General features: G+C 43.1%; 1 long non-coding RNA gene across 1 annotated transcript; it reads left to right on the top strand.

Moving 5' to 3' along the window:
- Positions 1-6,540: 6,540 nt before the first annotated feature.
- LOC119495867 lies at positions 6,541-8,566 on the top strand. Its single transcript, XR_005208584.1, has 3 exons — positions 6,541-6,629; positions 6,750-6,809; positions 8,080-8,566. It is a non-coding gene; the product is annotated as an uncharacterized LOC119495867 (long non-coding RNA).
- Positions 8,567-9,998: the final 1,432 nt, after the last annotated feature.

Here is a 9,998-nt window from a genome sequence, read left to right on the forward strand (position 1 = left end):
GTAGTCCCAAGAAGTATTGAAATAGTACACTTACAAGTATACTACTAGTATATTGATATTAGTGTACTTATTGCATAAAGTATACTTGGGAATATACTTGAAGTATACTTAAGTTTACTTTGTAAAATAAACTTGAAGTGTAGGCTACTTCTTTTTTGTAAGGGCTGGGAACTTAATTTAGATCCTGATCCCTGCGGTCAAAACACAATGAGTTCCTCAAAAGGTTCCTAGTTCCTGGAGGAAGTTCTTGTGGTGGAAACGGGGCTTTACAGAATAAATGCAGCATAGCGTTAGTTAAGGCAGAGCACGGAAGTCACACTTGCTGATGGCCGTTCGCTGCCGCAGCTCCCTCCGTTATTCCAACCTCTTCCTGTACATGTGCTATATTTGCTTGGGATTGTTGACTAAGATTTCCGCGTATAAAGGAGGGATTAGTTCTCTGCCCGGATTCTAAAATCTAATCCTGTTACCATTTGTCAATCCCTTGACGCAAATAGAAGCAAATAGATAAAAATAAAAACTCTAAAAAACACTGTTATACTCCACACTTTTTGCATGCACGCATTTGCTGTAAATAAGTGCACACTTCTAGTCAACCTTCCAGGTGAAGTAAAGGGTCAAAGTGGAGTTTGGCAGTAAAAATTACAACCTGTAAAGCTTTTAAAGCTAAATGGTCTGGATGGAAAGTTACCCAGCTGGTCAGTAGAAAGCCTTTAACCTTGACTGGTGCATTTAAAGTGCACAATTTACTTACTGCTTGCAGAATGTGTCTGCATGAGCGAGACTATTTGTTGCAGTGTGTTTTATCCTGTTGTTTCTCGTGTACAGGTGTTTGCTTTGACTCTTTTCATCGCCTGAACCGCCGCTGTGTCTGTCTAAAAACCTCATTATGCTGTCACATTTGATTTCTAGACGGGTTGTGTGGACGGCCTCTGTTTAGCAGGTTAGCATGCTGGGTAATTAGTGTGAATTTATGTCTGTATGTGTGTGTGTGTGTGTGTGTGTGTGTGTGTGTGTGAGCATGCTGCTCCTGAATGCTGAATAATGCATAAACTGTCAGATAGTCTGTGCTGGCTGTCAGACTGTGTAGAACCACTTTAGTGACAGACAACAAGGCCAGCCTTGATTTTCTCTCCACTGTTCACTCCTCTTTGTTTTAGCTGTCAGTGCTCAGCCGGAGCCTGTACATTAAAGCTAGTTCTTCTAAAGAAACTTTTGATATACATTGTTCTTCCTGTTGTCTGTATTATACACAGTAGTACGTCAGCTTCTGCTGTCTCTCTCATGTGTGTTTGTTTCCTTCCTCATATGTGAATGGTGTGATTGAGCTCCACGTCTCCATGGTGGAGAAGAGGTCTTGTGGCTCAGGTCTGTTTCAGTCAACCAGCTCCCATTCAGTTAATTTCCATTCCCACTGGCTTTCCCCGCTCCTCAACTTCAGCCACGCCCACCTCATCAAGGCAACGCTGTACACCTGGTCCTGGTTGCTCACTCTCCAGCACTTTGTTCCGGACTGATTTCCTGTTGCCGACCCTGTCTGCCTCTGAGCTACCTGTCTCGTCTGATAACTGGTAAACCCACCAGAAAACATTTCAGGCGAGGATAAAAATGTACATTTTTCATCACAATTTACTCAGGCATAGTAACAGTCACAATGTTGCTGACACTGGAGATTAATCCTCTGAGGTCTTACCTATCCATAGAGACCAACATCATGCATATAGACCTGGTAGTTGTGGAGCTATTCTTGATTAATTTTGGGTATGTCTGTCTAGGCGAACCACACCTTCCAGCACCCTAGGGGTTAAGAGGTTAAAGGGTTTTTCCTACCATTCCCATACAACAAAACTGCATTGTCAGTTACGTCTTGACTTATGTTCCGTTAACATTTTTTCTCATGGATTACGTTTGTTTTTGACATATTACAAATCCGTTTAACGAAAGTCTGCATGTGTCGGCGTAGGGAGGAGGTCGGTGTGGATGGACGGGTCAAACAAACACAGGACTGACCTCGCTGTTTGTGTCCTGTGTGAAAAAAAATACTTATCTTAACCCAAACCATGATCTTTAACTAAACCTAACCAAGTAGTTTTGCTGCCTAAACATAATTGAGAATGACATTTCAAAATGGCAGAAGTGCCACGAGCCGTTAAAACAGTATAACGCTGACATACAAGGTTGAAATGTGGATATTTTTGGTTCAGAAACGTCGAGATTCAACATATCCATGGTTTGCAGAAACGTACAATGCTTGAGATTTGAGATATTGGGCTATATAAATAAAGTCGACACCTGTGTGGGTGGGACACTGGGATATTTGGGGAATATGCTGTGTTACCAGGAGTTGATGAGAGGAGTAACATCAAATTCATCTCAGAGATGGTCCAGGATGTGTTCATCCTGGCTTAGCAGCACAAAGACTGAAACATGGTGATGTAACACGCAGTGATGTGTGTCTGTTTCTTTGTGTGTTTGTCTGTATGCTGCGTTGGGTTAATGCCACTCTCCCACCGGTGCTCTTCACAAGTATTTCATCTCGAGAGAAGTGGTCGAGGCTGCAGAGTGTCTACAGCGCTGTACAAGAGGGAAAATGCACTCAAGGTCTGTATGTTTCAATATGTCTATCTAACATGTTGTTTCACTGTCTAGACATTGATTTGGTTCATATTTTTTTTTTATGCCTTCCTGTCTCTGAATCAGACATTATTTGGTCGTGACTCAGAAGTCGAGGATGACAGCTTGGACAGCGCTCAAATAACAATAACTAGCCAGACTTGTGCACAGACTTCTTAATTGAAATATACTGTCAAAGCAACACGTTCTCATCTCAACTCGTCACAACTTGGCATCGGATACCAATGCACGGAGGAGCCATTAAGCGACTGTATGCGATGCACATCTCTTTCGACTGACTCCAATGCACAACCAACCACATCATTATTCAACGGTCAAAGCAAGTGACGTAGTATTACGAGCGTGAGAGTCCGCTAAGGATGGACGGGAGGAGCGGTGGATGGGTCAAACAACACAAGACTTTCAACAAGGAGACCTCTGCTCCTGGCTGATGTGAAAGTAAAAGTAACCGTTGAGTTATTTTGTCACGTCAGTCATTAGTTACATGACTCGTTAAGCTTGGTTTATGGTCCCTGTAGTGAAGCCAGCATGAGGTGCGCACGGCAGAAAATTACATCATCACGGCTTTCGCGTGCACCTCTGAATTTTGCACGTTTACCTGACAGTCACATGACATTAAATACTTGGAGAGAAATAGGCAACACACTGCAGAAAGAAGAGGCTTTTTGCTGCAAGCTGTGAAAGAATATGAGGGATTGTTTTGTAAAAGCATTTTGGAGGATATTGCAAAGAACAACGCGCTGAGCATAAACGCCTCTGTGCATGCTTGTAGTGCGCATGCCATCTACGAAGGCTCACGCCATGGTGTCTCACGAGAGATAAAAAAAGCTTAAGTATCGTTAGTTCTGTGAGTCACGTGAATCGTCAGTGAAGTTAACGTCAACCACGACGGTTTCCTAACCCTACCTAAGTGATTATGTTGCCTAAACGTAACTTCCTCTGAAAACAGAATTTTATTTTGAAAGGACACTTTACATCTAACGAGCATATATTGACAAGCTGTCCCCGACACGTCCAAGAGTAATGCAAGAGGGGTACGATGCCGATGAGCACTGACCAAGCGGAGGTATTTGAGGAGTTGGGAGTGAGATGGTGGTGTGTTTGGGGTGAGACAGGGCTGGATGGAGCTCTATTGTTGGTCCCATCATGTTCTGTGTGTACAAGACCACATAATTGGGCGTTTTTGAAATAGCATTGTAATGCTGATGTGTACAGCACATTAAAGCACGTATCATTGACATTTCCCTGAATTGATTATTCTCTTGTTGAATGTCCCTTCTGTCCCACATCCAGCAGATCAAGTGGCATTTATGTGGTTGTAATGTCAGGGCTGCTGGAAAAAAAGAGAGAGAGGGAGGGCAGTACGTCTGGGATGTCTGGGCAGGCCAGGGGGTTAGGTGTTAGTAATGGGACTGTCACTTCTTCCTCCCAGCACTAAAGGTCCAGGTAGAACACACACACACGCACACACACACACACACACACACACACACACATGAAATATGTAGTAAAAGCCTACTACACCACCATCAGGCACTAATACTGTACATTACTGTACACAATGTGTGCTTTTACATCCGCAAATTGCTATTTGCTTGGCTGGCAGGATTGACAGGCTTGAATTGAGAGCATAGAGTATTTACCGTGTGTGTGTGTGTGTGTGTGTAGCCATGTTAGAGCAGGTGTTTCACACACATGGAACGGATTGAAATTAAATGTCAGGCAAATACCAGAGCATGAACTCTCCCCCAGATCCGGTGTGTGTGTGTATGCCCTGCACAATACCACTGGGAAGACAGGCGCACCAACATCGGTGTTCTGGAGGAAGCCATCACGATAATAATGCAGTACCAACTCTGATGGACCGACCATGTCACCCACATGTCCGACACACGTCTCCCCAAACAGATCCTGTACTCCCAGCTGAAGGAAGGGCAAAAGAAACGTTTCAAGGACAATATTATCAAGACCAGTCTGAAGAAATTCCACATCACATCAAGCAACTGGGAGCACATTGCACTGGACAGGCGCTCCTGGTAGAAATCAGTGCAGGAAGGAGTCATGAAACGGATCTCCGCTGTGCTGCAGAGAGAAAACAGCAGCACAAGCAGAGAGAGAAAAAGGCTCTTACCTCTGCCCACACTGCACCAAAGTATGTGGCTCACGGCTCGGCCTGCACAGCCACATGAAGACCCACAAATAAACGACCCAGCAGGGAGGACCGACACGTTCTCATCCCGACTCGTCACATGCTGGTGCTAAATCACGCACCCTGGCGTCACTTTCGATTCAGGCAACAAAACCACTCAGGTTTAGGAAACAATTACATGGTTCTTCTTCACCGTCTCCTCCTGGCGAAGCGGCCGTCTGGCTGCTGCTGCACCGAGGAACCGCACCAGTCGGATAGACATGTTCCTGAGGTCTGCTGTTTCAAATGCAGTTTCGGGACGTTTTGGAGGTGCACCGTTCACCAACACCGGCCGCTGTCGCCTCAGATTCCAGCACCGACACCACACCAGGCTGCAGTGTGATTCATTTATATCTCTAATGGAACTTTTCATTTGTTTTCTCTTGAGCTGAAAGTTGTTCTCTCCCCGTCGTCCGGACCTGTTAGAGGCCCGCAAACCTCCAAAATGGCATCGGCTGCTTTCCGTTAATTTCTCTCCAGCAGGAGACGGTAAAGAGAGCAAGTGAGAGAGAGAGACAGTCAGTGAGTTGTATTATTTCTGCCGGTGGGATTTTGTGTAATCTGTGTTGATTGCATCTGTTCAATAAAATGAAAACCCTCAGTTAGCTGATGCAACAAGTTGGACATCTAACTAGCTAACTAACTCGAAAGAAAAAGTGACAGATAAACAGATTTGTTTGCTGCTCAGACTAAAACAAGCATGAGTGCGCCTGCGTATGTTTGCAGGATGACGTCTGACCTTCAGCTTCTACTATAGTCGTACGTCATATTCTCATTTTAGCAACAACCTTATTTTTTTAATTTGAAGTACAAAATTAAGTTATTTGTCAAGACAAAATTTGGCAAACAGTGTGGCTAATCAACTTAGTCTGGAAATGACTCAAATAAACATGAAATATCATAGAGATGGCAAAATATACTGGAGGGGGGTTTTAAAGGATGAGGGACCCTTTTGTGTCCTTAATGGTGCACTTAACAGGTTAGAGTCGGCTGCCAAAAGGTATCGCATTCATTAGCTACGTTGTTGGAAGATCTGAGCCAAAAGACTCCCACAAAACAAACATGGATGTTGTGAAGAGGCTCATTTTGGCGGCTTCAACTACCGATGCTCAAATTTCAGAGATTTTAAGCATCCACGAACGCACCAATGGACCTCGCTCACAGCTGACAATAATGGACCTTGGATAAATAAATAGTTCACTGTGATTGATTATCTATCTCGAGCCAGTTCCAAGTCAGTGAACGTTAATTTTCCTTTATGGAAATGAATTGAATCCAAAGGCTGCCTTTTGAAGGTAGGGAATCAATCTAAGAGCCTATATGGCTCTGCAATAATGTAAAGTGAACACAATTTGGAGTTAATGGGCTAAAACATGCAAAAACCACCGGTATGGAGCTTTAACATTTAAATCTTATTCCGCTCTTGAAGCTGCACCAATCACTATTTTTTTTTTATAATGATGATGGATCAAATGTTTAATGTTAACACAAAGTGATAAATGGTGTTAATATGTCAGATGTGGCCAAAAAGATTAATTAATGCAGCTTTAAAGTCCCTGAAAACACATATTGTCAATCAGGTTCTTACTATGAGTAATAAGTTCCAAAATGGACGCACTGTTTGTTAGAGCCAGTTTGTTTTTTAGGTAAATGGACAAAGCAATATATTGCCACCTAGTGGTGACCTCTATATGCCATAGAAAACGATAGGACTACAAATCCCATGGTGCTCCAGCCAATTAATAGAGTCAGGTGTGGGCAATTTGTGGCTGAAGACACCGAGGAGAGACGGTTCTCAACCCCTAACGTAAAAACAATCTATTTTATTTGAGTTTTGCCTCTTTGATCTGGTATTGATCGTTGTAAAGGCCTATTTTCCTCTGTTAAGTGTGTTTTTTTAACAACCTTGATTTATTTCAATTGACAGCAAAAGCAGTTCAACGTCAGGCCATCCTGACAAGCCAAACAAGTCCATCACCGTGCGAGAGTGAGTAAAGCAATTAAGCCAAATAATTTGAAAGATGACTTGTTAGAAATGTCTGTATGTACAAGGCGTCTAAAGTGGCTTTTACAAAGTAATTAGAAGGAAGCCGCGACACTGTTTTCTGACAAAGTTTGAACAGTTTTGGTTATTTCACTTGAAGAGATTTCTGTATTTCCTTTCATCTCTGTGGTCTTGGTCACTGGTTTGAAGTCGGCGGGGCTCAGCTGGGAGAAGGTGATGTTGCATACGTCAACATTTGACTCAGAATCTGATGACAGCTGGTGGGGTGTTTGGTCACCGTCAATCAAATCTGATCAAACCACGTACACAGTCCTGATGAAGCAGATAATTTGGGGGTTTTTTAACTTTGATTTTTGCTTAATTATGAATATATAATGAAATAGTTTCCAGCATCCATCTTTCTATCATCATTTCCACCTCTTTCCGTCCCTTTATTTCTGTGTCGATCAGTAACCAACCTCAGGGTCTGAATAATGAGGCCAATGCTGAAGTGTCTTAAACTTGCATTCTTTCTAGCAGCCAGCAGGGGGCGTCTCCTCTGGTTGCTAAAAGAAGTCTGGTTGTATAGAAGTCTATGAGAAAATGATCCTACTTCTCACTTGATTTATTACCTCAGTAAACATTGTAAACATGAGTTTTTGGTCTCAATCGCTAGTTTCAAGTCTTCTTCAATACAGCATGATGTTCATTTAGTAAATTATGGTCCCATTTAGAGTCAGATAGACCATAAAGCAGGGGATGCTTTGGGGCGGGGCTACCTTGTGATTGACAGGTCGCTACCACGGCGATGTCCGGTCTGGGAGTTGTCCGTGTTTTCCAGCTCAGTCGTACAGCAGTTTGTGAAATAATCACGAAATTGAATGTATTGATTCGTGTACATAGACACAAATTTAACTTTTTTTTCACAAACTGCCGTGAGACTGTGTTGTGTTTTTGTTTTACAACTTTAACCCTTTCACAGTGTGTTTTCAGTTCATGAAAGTTAATTGTAACATTGTGATCGCCTTAAAGCGTCCGGTTGCACTTAGCTCCACCCTCTCGTGTCACTTCTGGTTGCAAAAAAACGAGATGGCGACGGCCAAAATGCTTCAAAACAGCAGTCCACAAACCAATGGGTGACGTCACGGTGACTATACGTCCACTTCTTATATTCAGTCTATGGTGTCGATTGCTCTCTTGCACTCTTTCCTCTCCCTCCTTTTCTACATTCACTTTCCCATTTCAATCTCTCTCTCCATTTTTTGTCTTCCAGCTTCTCTCTTGCCAGAAGTTCATGACCAAGTCTTCCTCTCTTTGACTTGCAGGCACCCACACACGAACACACACTGACACAAACACACATACAGCACACACACACACTCGACAGTGTAGGTTACTCTGTGTCAGCGACTGTTCTCTGCTGAGAGGCTGTGGGCGGCGTGATGATGTCGCATTACTGTGACGATTTTCTGTTGCCGCGGAGATGCTTTCATGACAGCAGACCGTGGCATACAAGCACAGACGCAACCACATACACAACTACCCATGTAGGTCAGGAGAGGGGAAAAGCAACACGCACATATAGATCCAGACATATAGAGGCTCTTTACTGCACCTGTATGTACTTTAATAAGGACACTGTGACCCTCTTCGGGTTTTATTTTAGATACGGGAGTCACCTTTTGACCTTTTGTCTCACCAGAGTTAGGAAGGTAGAGAGGCAGGGAAAAAGAGCATCATCACACCCCTTGGCGTCACTTTATTTTTGTCATGAAAACCACTTTAGTTAGGTTTAGGAAACAACTCTGGTTGGGCTTAAAACTACGATGTTTGTAAAGTGAAAATGAAACTGAACGTTGTGAACACGGGACACGAACTAACAGCTGATTGTATCGTGAAAGTGAAATTTAACTCACGGGACCCGAACAGCAGTCTCCCGGATGAAAGCCTTGTGTTTGTTGGATCCATCCATCTGGCAGCCATGTTGAGAGCAGTTGAGGAAATACCAAGCACCACCCACTAGCCGGAGCACAGCCAATAGGAACGCTCTCTCTCTCTGAAATTACCAAAAGTCTCACGTAACGGGCTAGAGTTTTTAAAGCCTGAAAACAGAGCCATGAGGAGGTGCAGAAGTCTAGTTTTCTCTCAGTACACTTGAATTACAATATGCTGAAAGGTTATTGTGGAAATTTTGCGCAGTGACTACAAAAAACTTTCTGTCTACTGAAGCTTTAATGATAAAAGTTTTGAAGTCGCTCCGTGTGACAGCGTTTCTTGGATCAATGATAGTCAGCCTTGTAGAAATGTTCTCTGATGTGACGTCTTTATGTATACTTGGAACGTTTAAACCGTGCCAATAAATCAATCTGAGCTGAAAAAGACAGAATATGCTGCAAGAATAAAGTTTCTGAGGAAAGGGATTTGAGAAAACAAATAGCTATAGAAAGAGCTGTTTCTAAAGATCAAAGATGGAAAGTAGAGCAAGAGAAAAATGAACACGAGCAAAGAAAGAGAGAGTGTACACCGTGCCGTGTGGTGTATGTGAATTACATGTACTGTTTTCACCAGTCAGATTTACATTGCATTGAATAATAAAGTCACACTAATCTGATAGCCAGTGAGGATAAAAAAGAGAAAGGGAGGAAGAGGATAAAAGAGCGAGAGTTTAATAACACCAATCAGACAGCATTAGCAGAGCAGAGACCAGTAATTGGAGCTGTGAAGTGTGACTCATCGACAGCTAGCGAGACCTGACACACACACACATTGAAAAACCCATCAACCACTTGTACCACTCTCCCTCTTTCTTTCCGTAATGCAATCACTATTATCCCTTATTCTCTAAGTAACTCACACACCTTACTTTCATGCACACACATAATTACTCTCCCATGTTTTATTCACATATCTTCTCTAATCTATACATACATGCAATCACACACACTCAACAGAAATACACACACACACTCTCCTTTCCCGGCTTGACATTCACACGGTGCTGCCAGCTACGCCACATAAGAGCTCCTTCCTGTGCTGCTCGCCCACCTGCTGCATCGCACGCCATATTACCGAGAGAGAAAAGCCTCTTTTCAACCTTTCTGAGTGAGAAACACTTAACAAAAAGTGTCACCTCTCTCTTGAATGTGTCACCTCTCTCTTGAATGTCACTCAAAATGTCCCCTTTTCCATCGT

Source organism: Sebastes umbrosus, chromosome 10 (assembly GCF_015220745.1).
Source record: "Sebastes umbrosus isolate fSebUmb1 chromosome 10, fSebUmb1.pri, whole genome shotgun sequence".
In the NCBI taxonomy this organism is placed as follows: Eukaryota; Metazoa; Chordata; class Actinopteri; order Perciformes; family Sebastidae; genus Sebastes; species Sebastes umbrosus.